Here is an 11,973-nt window from a genome sequence, read left to right on the forward strand (position 1 = left end):
TGCTCTGTTTTAACCCCAATCAGAAGAATGGATCACCACAGAATTTATTTTACATATTCTTTTAGGAGCATTTTTAATCCCTGCTTAAGTAAAGAGCATCTGTTGTTAATGCTGTCAGGGATGGTTTTTGTTTCTATCCAGATGTTAAACTGCAAAGGGAGATACAAGTATTCAGGCAACACCACTGACTGTGCAGAAAGAGAGAGAGGCACTATTGGTACAATAAAAATCAAAACTTTGTGAAATACAGAAAAATGAATGGCTACCTCATTATCATGTCACCTCATAAACTGAGGGGTATGGAGGCCATGGAAGCAGCCTGTAAACCACTGGGACACTAGGGTCCAAGGTAGCCTTCCTGTTCCTTGCCTGGGCACTTGGGCTTGGGGTCACCTGAAATGATGGAGGGGATTTGCAGAGCGAGTGCCCTCTGGGGAAAGGGCACCGCAAAAATTGATCCATTTCCCACCAAACATGTGTCCCTCTACTCTGGTTACCCTAAATATAAACAGAAAAGATGCAAAATCATTCTTCTTCATAGTCAGCAACTTCAGATCAGCTTTCCCCTACAAGGAGAGCCAGGCAATTGTCCTACTTGAAGCAGGTATGTGCTCAGTGGTGCACCACCCATTGCTTACTCTGTGTCCTCCTGCAGGGATAACTCCCGTCTTCATTATGCAAGGATGTGAAAGGGACAGACCTGAGTCAGACCAAAGGTCTGTGGAACAAAACTGTCCTGTTTCTAGTAAGGTTGATGAATAAGGATGTGCAGGAGGACAGCAGGGCACAGCACAAACCTTCCCTCCTGCTTTCAGCCAACAAGTCAAATAAGTTTAAGGGCAACGCTGCAGCAGAGAAATTTGGTTTAGCTCCTTAGTTTGTCCAATTCCTTTCTGCTACATTAACATTTTTTCTCTCTGTAACATCCAGTGACTGAGTCCTACCTGTTCATTTTGTATTGGTTGTCAAAGTCATTTCCTCTGTTTGTTTTGCTGGCTGCCTAAACACATACCTGCTTCCCAGATGGCAAGCTGTAGTGAACAGTATAATGTCACCTTTTCCTTATCCTTAAAAATTGGTTTCAAGGAAGAGTAAGGATGTTTTATACCTCTTATATTTTTGTTTTAGACTTATCAAAAGGGTATTTTCATGTATTTATTTTGTAATTTGGTTCAACAGAGAAAGATTAGAGTTGAATGGCAAATTACATGTGAAGCAGACTGGGCTGGTTTCACAGGAAGAACAGCCAGTCCTGCCTATCCCCAAAACACATGGTTTCGTAGACCTGAAGCAGCAGAAAATTTTTCAAGTGCCAAACAGCTTTGCATTTGCCTGCAGCCGTGAATATATCCTGTTTCTCCATACCAAGGTTGATAGACATGCTGAGCTGGGCATTGCTGAAGGACAGTGTCAAATTCAGGGTTGGCCAGACTTTAGAAGACATACCATGCAGCTAACACCCTTCTCTTGATCCAAGACTGATTTACCGTATCAAGTGTCCACCTTTTCTTCCTTCCTGTACAACTGTGGTGTGTGCCTTGAGAGCCACTATGAAGAGGAGAGCAATAACTCTATGACAGGGCACAGAAAGAGGGGAGAGAGGAAAGAGAAGTGTGTTTCATTTCAACCCACTTGCCCTTATGTATGTAAAACCTCAAAAATAGATCCTTTCTGAAAGAAAATGAATACAATAAGACATGGTATTTTACCCTCCTAATAGGGACATGAGAGGAAGCGGCAGCAGTATCACCTTTCAGAGATGTTTTTTGAGTTCCTGCTGGTGTGCGTTCTGTAAGCGCTACCAGAACTTTATGTTCTGGGAGAAGTTTAAAAATCTGCATCAAACCACAGACATACTTGAGCTCTAACTTCAGCAAATTTAAAGTAGCTTGACTGCAAATGGATGCACGAAGTGCAAAATATCCCTTTGGATCACTATTCATACTCACTTCTGTTATTCACATGAACACTTAGAAAAATTACATTTTGTTTTCTAAGTTTTCCCAATAAACATCCAGATACTTTGGTGACAAATGAGGGGTGGATGGAATGAACTGCACAATATTACTAACAGTAAGGTAAAGCACTTGGAACTTATTTTCTAAACCCAAGATAAACCCATGCAACCTGAATATTCTTATAGATGCAAAGACCATGAAAATTTCATTTGCCCTTCTTTTGTGGCATAAAACCAAGGTATTAGACATTACCAAGAGTTACTTCATAATAACCACAACAGTTTTTTGGCAAGACTTACTCAACCTTTTACTCCAGAGGGCAAGGCTAACAGAATGGCCCCACTGCTTTTTATGTCTTTGGCAGAGCCCAGGAGAGACCAGCTGGACACTGTTGCTTCCCTGACAAGATAGGGGGTACAACAAGGCGTATCTCCCTTGGCCTCAAGGATTCACCTGTCAGCTCTGTCCCTCTCTGGAGCAAAGGAAGCCAATGCTGACTGATTGCAAAGGTCTAAGCATCTTGCTCTGATAGGCAGTGAAAGATTGCATCATATTTCTACCCTGCTGCTTTGGGAGAGTTAAACCTTTCTGCAGGCATAATTTAACCAACTGCTTCCAGTCTCAACAGCTTGCAAAGATTTTTATAAAGGAGATTCTTTCCTGTTCAGCAAACAATATTGCACCTTGGTTACTAATGTCATCTAAATAATTGCTTTGGGTGTTCTTATAATTTGGGCAGGCTTCTGAAGTGTTAACTGTGGTATTAGTGTTAAGCGCACTGAGCTGTGTTTTGCATTTGCTGAGATTGTGACTAACCCAGTTTGCTAAATCTCTAAATGTTACCTTCATAAAAATGTATTTCCAAGTAGTATTTGATAAGTAGATTATTCCACTACTCACAAAAATCTGTACTAATAATTAGACAAAATTAAGTATGAAAGTGATTTCACTGACATAAATAGCTCCCACACTCCTCTCTGCATTTCCCTTGGTCCATTCACTGTGCAGAAGGTGAGAATCTTGAAGTAATAGTGGCCTCAACATGACACTGGAGGTTAAAAAAACTGTATACTGGACTTTGAGACTCCTATTTTCACAATTTATTATATCATCATAAAAACAGAATGAATACTCCTATTTATTGCTGTTTGCATGTCAAACCACCTAAACATGACATAAAATTCCTGGTTGCAAATCTCTATAAAATCATAAAACAGGGGAAAAGAAGTACTCCCTCTCTACACTGACAAGAAATAATATTTTTTGGTAGTGTTTTCCTTGCAGTTTCAATGGGTAGCCAGGAAAATGTTTGCTGTAAAAATCTCCCAAGTCAGATCAAACATGGAAAAAATTTACATGGAGGCCCTATAAAGAATGATCACATATTGCAGACATTCTGCCTTCATGGCAGCTTGCAAGGCTTTGTGCAAGCTTTGATGGCACATTTTTGCCTTGCCTTTGAGCACAAGTAAAAGCAATGTCAGCATCTCTTGGTAACATTCAATCTTCCCTGGCACTTGCAGCAAGTGTGGGGGTATGAGACTGCTCATGCTGAAGCAGTGCTGATGGAAGGGATGCTGTCGTGTCCTCTTGCAGGCTCAGCTCTGCCTGCTGACTTCAAACATTTTCTCCATCTGATAGTCACTTGTTTCAGCATCCTGGGGACCAGCACAGGTGATATGACAGGTGTAAATACTCACCCCCTTCAGGGTGCACTTGGCAAGGCCTGGCAGCTGACCACATCCACACACTGCTGAAGCTCCACATCCAGCATCACAGTGGTGGTGTGGCATAGACAGCCACTGGGGCACCATGCCCTGCCCTTCAGATAGCCTTTTGGGCTACTGGAAGTCCCTCTGAGCTCTCGTGCTTAGCAGAATATGGCCAGAGTGATCCAATTTTGTGGTGCTGGAGTTTGGCACTATCAGCACAAATAAAACAAACATGCCTGTCCAAAATATTTACTTACTCCTGAAGTCTTATTCTGGGACTAGCCAATGTCTAACAATTTTTTTAACTGAACAAATGGGGTAGTTTTGTCCTTAATTTGTAGTCTTGGGAAAGGGGAGCCTTAACACATCAGTTAGTTTATTTTATTGGAATATTCTTCTAAATGTAGTTTATTTATATTGAAATTCCTTGTAAATACCTGGGAAGGAGGAAAAAAAAAGATTTAGAGTCACCGAAGGGAGAGGTTTGCTATAGCTGGAGGATGTGTTGCTGGGCCAGCATGGGCTGGGGTTGGCACTGCAGCAGGTAATGGCTACAACCCCCACAGCCTTGCCAGCCAGCCCAGGGTTGCTGGAGGGACACAGGTTGCCCAAACAGGACTGTTGAGAGGGATGGCAGGTGGGACTATGGCTTGTATGGGCATGGCATTGTCAGGGCTCAACCCGCAGCATGAGACCCTCTTGGGCTGTTGGGGCCATCCTTCCTCTACACCTGATTTTTGTGAATCCCTTTCAGACGTGTCAGTAGGGAGCTGAAGCATGGAGAAGAGTATTATACAAGCTGAATCAGTCTCTTGAGCTGGTTGTTATTACCTTTGTGGGCTGAGAATGGCTCTTTCCTTGAAGTAGAAAGAAAAAAAGCTATAAAGTGTGCTCATGACTGTAACCCTGCACACACAAGAGGTTTGAAAATGCAAAAGTATGTATCTGATCTCTGAACACAAGGCTTTGCTTCTCTGCAAGCAGCACTCAGACAACTGAGATGGGAGTGTGAGGGGCAGGGATTTTCAGATCCAGCTCTCATCTAGAACAGAAAACAGGCATGTTTGAACTACAGACTTTTTAAAAACCACAGTGACCAGGCTTGGGAAAAAACAGAGATTTCATAAGATCTCTGTGTCTGTACTTTACCTAACTAAATTGTGCTTAGTTAAAAAAATAAACACAAGTCAGCAACCTAACTGATGCTAGTAAAACATTCCCTAAAAAAGGTATAAGAGGGTGTATTTAGCTGAAAGAAAAGTGGACTTGCTTAGCTCTTGCAGTCAATAGTGGGATTCTTGTGCCAGCTTTTTTAAAACTAGCTCTAGATTTGTAGCCCAAAATAGCATACTACTTACACTGCAGGCTGTGCATATATTAACTTACTTTCTTTAGTACTAATAAGGTCTGCAAAGATATGCTCTTGGCATAACCTTTTACCACAGTTAGTTGAAAACCAACACACACACAGAGCAGCTTTTCAAATTATTTGAACTGCTTTAACAAAATCAGTTTGTTTCAGACTGTTAAAATGCTACCACGAGAGGGGGATGAAATGAAAGAGAAAAGCAAAGGCCAACCAAAGCTTCTGCAGGACTTAAGTTACAGAGGGTGTTCCTGAGGTCTGGCAGCAGTAGTGTAAAGGTATTCTTGCCTACTGCCGCGTTTCTTGTTTGCCATGGGTGTGACACAGTTGTTTCCTGTGCTGAAATGTCAGCAACTGAAGAATTTTAATAGCCTGATGAGAACCAAGTGTGGTGGTGGGTAGATTTTAGCCTACAGAGAAGCATACTGGAGTTCACAGATATTTTGGCGCAGCGTTTGCTGTAAGGTAAAAATAGAAATGGTCACTGTAGGATTCATCTGGTTTTGTCCAGCAGCATGATATGGTGGAGCTGTGCCTTGGGTAGTGCCTGTTCAGGCCCCGGCCAAGGGGCTGCTGAACATCCCCTGGTCCTCCTTTATGATAGGGGAGAAACTGTTGCCACTCCAGAGCTTGGGGGAAGCAGGTATGCAGCAGACACTCCTGTAGAAGCAGGGAGAGCTGGGTCCACAACCTGGCACTGCTGCTTTACACAGCCAGGGGACAGTTTAGAACTCAGACGCTGTGCTCCTCTTGCTGACAGATGTCTGCACTTGGAGCATCCCCAGATGTTGTATCTCTGCTCCTGGTAATGTAACTCACTCACCCTCTTTGAGATCTGTGGCACTGCTCTCTAAAATGTGGCTTTTTAAACTCAGATCATTGGACCAAAAACAAATCAGGAAGAAATTCCATGTGTTAGGGTGGAGCAGGGGGCCAAAACTAGGGCTCTAGGACAGTCAAGCAGCTAGTGACAGTAGTCTGCTAACGTGAAACAGCTGGAGTCAGAAATGCAGGACCATGTGTGTCCTCACTGACCCCTTCTGCACTTCATCCTCACCTCTGTGCATTGGGACAGCAACTCTTACCCACCACCATGAAGGGCTCTGGGAAACAAAGAGGAAGAGGCTGTAAAAGTCTTAATGTTATTCATTGATATAACCTTTGATCTCCAGCAGCTGTTTGCAGACTGAGTGTTAAATGTCTCTGTTTACTGAAGGCTGGTCAACACTAAGAAATGACTCCATGCTGAACTGTGATTCAGCCTCAGCAGATGACAAACACAACTACCTCTGCTTACGTGAAATGATGAGTAAATAAACTTGAACCTCAAGGCCATTTCCTAACATAATACGTTTTCCAAATTCTAGCTTAGAAAATCCTGCTGAGGAGCCAGTGAACAATTACCACTGTTGATCCTTCATTTACTGACATGTAATTACTAGTGCCATCACATTACATCAAATGTAAACCTATTTCTGCAACCTGCAGGTGACTGGCTCAGATTCAGCCAGCAAACCTTGAAGCCACAATAGCAAATGCTATCCTTTTCATCACTGCTACAAGCTTGAAGCTACCAGCCAAATTGTTTTAGCACTGAGACTGAAACTGCAGTTCCCTAGAAGTGTGTGCAAATATATGTGTGGTGGTCTCACCTCTCCTGCCTGTCTGTGCATCATCCTTGCACTAGATCTGGTGGTTTTCCATGAGCTGCTGTGGTGACTGAACTGGCAACAAAACATCCAACAATTTGGTCACACAAGGCCTGTCAGAATTTGAGCTTCTAGTAGAAATACACAAATCCATACGGGTATTATCCATCAGATGACTCCAGTATAGCAATCAAAGGAACTAGTTCAGTCTCACTTTGAAGATGAAACCAGACTGAAAGGAATCAAGATTTTTCCAGGGTCATAAATCTACTTTCCCCTCATAAATCCCATGCTACTTAAAATACAACTAAGAAAAACCTACTTTAGCCTAATCTTGTTTAAACCTAGTCTGACCTGGTCTCCTAGAAGCATTATCCAAGTCAAACAGTCCCATGCACAAACTGTTTCATAGGTTTCCTTAGGAACTCAGGGTATAGTCTCCATGTCTCCAACATCTCACAAACCTACCAAGGGAAACTTCAGTCAAATCTAAAAATGCTGGTTGCTCAAGGAAAATGCTCATCAAGAAGTGACATTGGTTGGGTGGGTTTCAAACAACATAAAATGTACACTATGGTAAAGAGTACATAAACAGGAATGAGGAACAGCGAATTACATTGCTTTTATTTTCCTCAGATCTGTGCTACAATCTCAATGATACTACCAAGTGAAGATTCACAGTGGGACCTTATTCTGCCTTCCTATATTGGAAACTAATCAGGCAAAAAGGCAGGCACTGTAGGTCTCCAAAGGTGAAAGATCTGAACTATAGGAGCATTTCTTCACCTACATGTTTGCTACCCAGTACCTTGGCAAACGCTTTGTGCTTCTAACACCTCTTTCACAAGAGTACACCAACAAGTTGAAAAAACATCACCACCAAAATGCTTTTCAGACACCGAAATACATTAACTACATGTCAAGACCACTATCAATGAAATCTGAAAATAAAACCAACTAATAAAGGGAAGTCCAAGTACACATCTCTAAATGGGCCCAGTTAACATCTAATGGCACCTATCAGACACTGGATAAAGGGACTGATAAGGTTTTTTACAGAATCACAAAATATTCTGAGTTGGAAGAGACCCACAAGGATCATCGAGTCCTTCTCTTAAGAGAATGGCCCACACAGGAATCAAACCTGTGACCTTGGTGTTACTAGCACCGTGCTCTCAGACATGACCGCAGCGGAAACAAGAAGTTGACATAAAAGTTCTGCAGTGAGCAGGGCCCTGTAGTGAATCATGACTTCATTTTATCCTGTTTAGGTCATGTTGCCTCCATCTATATTGATTTCATTAATATACCATCAGAAGGCGCTATAGGAAGAATCTAGAAACACATGGATCAAGATGAGGCTAAAAATACCTTACCATCAACAGCGCTCACAGCCCTATCAAAACGATCTCAAAATCCTGGTAAAAGCCCCAAAACAAAGCAGTTTAAAACTGTTGATTTTTCCCTACTCAAACCATGGTGAGGATGGCTGGCTATGGGTATGATTGGTAGTAAAACCAATTCAGATGCAGACACATTTTGCAGTAGCTTAGCAAATGATTCAGTGGGCAGCTAAGGTGTCTTGAGTCCAATCAGGCAAATACATTTCACTATTATGCAGTCTGTGATTCTAACTCTTTCCTTGGATTTCAACATTTTTCATGAGGCATGCCAGCTTTGGTGGTTCATGTAGCAAACATGACTCTGTCTCAATAGAGAAAGTAATGTTACACTGATATTTGGGCTGGTCTTAAACAGAGATCACTGTAAATACTATGTATCACCTTGTGTTCAGTTGAATCCTTTGCAGTACACACTGTTAACCAGGAAGAAAAATGAAAAAGATGAAGGCATTTTATATTTCACCTACAAAATTCCTTGATACAATACAACCTATATATATTTAAAAAAACCCAACATAACCATTATGCAAAACAAAACAAAGTAAGAACTTGCTCTACAGTCATAGTAACATAGCTGAGAGATGTTGTCACTTGTGTATGGGTCAAAAATAGTATCACACAGCAATGGTATTTGTTTAGCATTACAGGCAGCCAATTTGGAAGGAGGAGGAGCAGGAGGGTTCAGGCTATGGGTAATCTGTAAAATCCCTACAGAGAGGGAGGCACTTCACTCTACAACCCTCTCAGGAGCCCATGGTCAGGCTTAACTTGCCTTGAGCCAGGACTCATTACACAATAGAGAATCAGAGAATCACAGAATATTCTGAGTAGGAAGGGACCTGCGATGATCATCAAAGTCCAACCCTGCATGCTTGTACTCAGGTACAAGAGCATATATATTTATCCCATTTATTTTTTGTTTTCTTTCCATAATTAATAAACCTTAGATTGTGATAAGCAGGCTTATTGCTGCTTGGGAATAAACGTTGTGAGCTGGTTGCAGAAAAGAGCTAGTACTACAAGAGGGGTTAATAATGATATAGATATCTTACTTAGCAGGTTTGAGCCAAAGTAAGACTCACCTGAGAAACCCAACCTCTCACATTGCTACAATGAGCTGACATGAGAAACACACACTGAAATGAATTGGCATTGAAAAAAGAATTTGTCATCTTCATCTTACCATCTAGTAAAAAAGGTGAGTGAGACACAGATTCTTCAGGAAGCTATGACACTAATAATTTCAATTATCAACTTTTTATTTTAAATGGTAAAGATCTTACCTACATAAATTAACAGTCAAGGCAGTGTTTTTTGTTACCATTTTGGGTGTTGATTCTTGCATTTCAGCGTTGCCATCTTTACCTTTATTTTAATTTAATTTAAATCACAGCATCCTGATATTCTGCTGATTTGCATCCTACAGAATTCAGTTCTTCATACCATCAGAAATCTCATCCTTGGTTCTGTGTTATTAGGCTGATGAGCCCTTTCAAGCAGAAATGGTCTCTATTTTCTTCAGTGAAAAAAAACCCTCGAACTCCAACCTTGCTTCTTTGGCCATCACTAAATTACTTCTAAAATAGGCAATTTAAAGGCTGAAGTACTTTCTGTTAAGTGTTTACAGTAGATTAAGGGATAACTCAGGTTTGTAAAATGGTATTTAAAACTCTGTGGTGATAACTAACTCTCACTACAGGTTCTGCTCCTGGATTATGCTTTAACATTTCCACACACAGCCACTCTCACTATTTTTCCAGCTCAAGTTTTTTAACTGTTCAGGTTTGTAATTTATTAATTTCAATGTCATCCAAGTACTTTCACATGTACCACCAGAACCCTCCCAAATCAGAGTACAATCCAGCAAATATCCTAGGTGTTTAATAACAAAAAATGATTGAGGGAGTCAGTAATAGGTCATTTGTGAGAAACTGTTATTTCTGGCTGGCTGAGAAATTAATGAAACACACATAAAAAGCACACATCTATACAGAAAACAAATTTCCTTCTGTGACTGAATCATAGCTGCTTAACACACCCAGGTACCTAAAACAATCTAATTTGCTTTTTGCTGTACATTTCCTCCTTCAAGCATACACATCGGATGATACTGTAGAACAGCTCAGGAACACCCAGAAACTGACATGTGTTTTGACTCATTACAGACACCAGACATGAGTCAAAATCCTTGAAGTACCCTTTCAGTGACTGATAGACATGACATACAAGCATCTAAGACACTCCCTTACACCCGTGAACAATTACCTTCCAAAACAGAGTAAACAATGATCAGAAGCATGGTTCCAAAGGGTTAAGTACCATGAAGGTAGCCAGGGCTTCTTGACCCCATGGCATCCTTAAGCATCACAATCAACCACGTCATCTGGGAGCTCATGAGCTCTGCAGCAACAGGTTGGAACCACCACAAGGTCATCTTTAGATTCCAAATTTGAGGTCAACAGTAACAGTTGTTCAGAATACTGTGGAACACAGTATTGCACAGCCATAACACAGTGAGGCAACTATTTCAGATTGAAGATTATTCATTTTTCATCACCTGTTTTCACTTATTCATTTGTTTTTACATAAAAAAGTCCTGGTCATCTGGTAAAGTTGTTTGGAATAGAGGAAGACTCTTCCCAAAACAGTGTGTTTATGTATGAGTTAAGAAGATCTCAGTCTAACAGCCAAATGTTAAATGAGATCAGTAATATGTGATTATGTTTCTCTCTTGGAAGATGTACCACGTAAGTTTAAACATTCCCCCCTGCCCCATTCCACACACTTTGTCAACATCTGCTCTTGTTAAACAATCTTCCCCTCCTTTGTTCTGTGAGCATCAACAGAATTAGAGTTCCTGAATGATTATACACACTATATACACTATCAAAAGAACAAAGGTCCAGGGAGCTTGCAGACTTAGTTTTGAAAACAGGTTCATACCCCTCTTAAGTGTAATTTACATGATACCATTCACAATTTTAGAAGAAAAAGAGGGATTTTTCATTTCATACTTTCCTGTACAGATGTACCAAGATTAAATATTTAAACAAGAGTTCACAAGTACAGATTTGTACAGAAGAATGCAGACCATGAGACTGAGACCATCATCATCATTACCTAACAGTATCAGTACTATTACCTGTCCTAAACCACTCTAGCCAAGACAGTATCAAAATCAGACAGGTCTCCTCAAATATCCAGTTACAGGGCATTCTCAAGTTCAGAAGGGAAGGATAAAAAAGGATAAAAAAGAGAAAAACATTCTATGTTGTAGTGGAGTTGCTGATATTGCTTTAATACAAAAGGTAGAAAAATAACTTTAGTGCTTTAAAGCAGTTCCATGATGACATCCTAAAATTCATCCAGGAAAATGAAGTCCCAGAGCATGCCTGTGTTTCCTTATTGGATGTATACACAGTGGCTGGAGTATTAACTTATGTTGACTATCAGCTGACTGGTGGCATACACATTATCCATTTCTGATACAAAGCAATTTTTGTGCAACATCCAGTAGCGAAGATGTCTTCCTCCATGGCAACACATGCTGCGTACTGTGTCCTTTTTCTTCCCCATTGGGAAGGATAAATTGGGCATATTTACCATTTGTATTTGGCTGCTGACACTGACAGTAACTCTGCCCAGGTCTGCTGGTGAGATGTGGACAGAATGATGTAGTCAGCGTACTGGCTCTATCATAACAGATCCACTGGAAATAAGTTTGAAGTTCATTGCTAGTACTGTCCTTTGCTCCCTTTAAGCACACTGTTGTTCGTCGGCATTTTTGTCAGGCCATCAAGTAGTTACCTGTACTCCAGTTGCTCGTGAAAGTTGTCTCAAAAGAAGTTGGTAAATCCAAATAAGAAATAAGGACGTAGGCAGGCT

General features: G+C 41.0%; 1 protein-coding gene across 2 annotated transcripts in view; it reads left to right on the plus strand.

Moving 5' to 3' along the window:
* The window catches only part of ANXA1 (annexin A1), a 360,547-nt gene that overhangs the window by 60,112 nt on the left and 288,462 nt on the right, over positions 1-11,973 (plus strand). The window lies entirely within an intron of this gene.

The sequence above is a fragment of the Manacus candei genome, unplaced genomic scaffold, assembly GCF_025592945.1.
Source record: "Manacus candei isolate 608988 ecotype Guabito, Panama unplaced genomic scaffold, ASM2559294v1 h1tg000027l, whole genome shotgun sequence".
NCBI classification, from domain to species: domain Eukaryota; kingdom Metazoa; phylum Chordata; class Aves; order Passeriformes; family Pipridae; genus Manacus; species Manacus candei.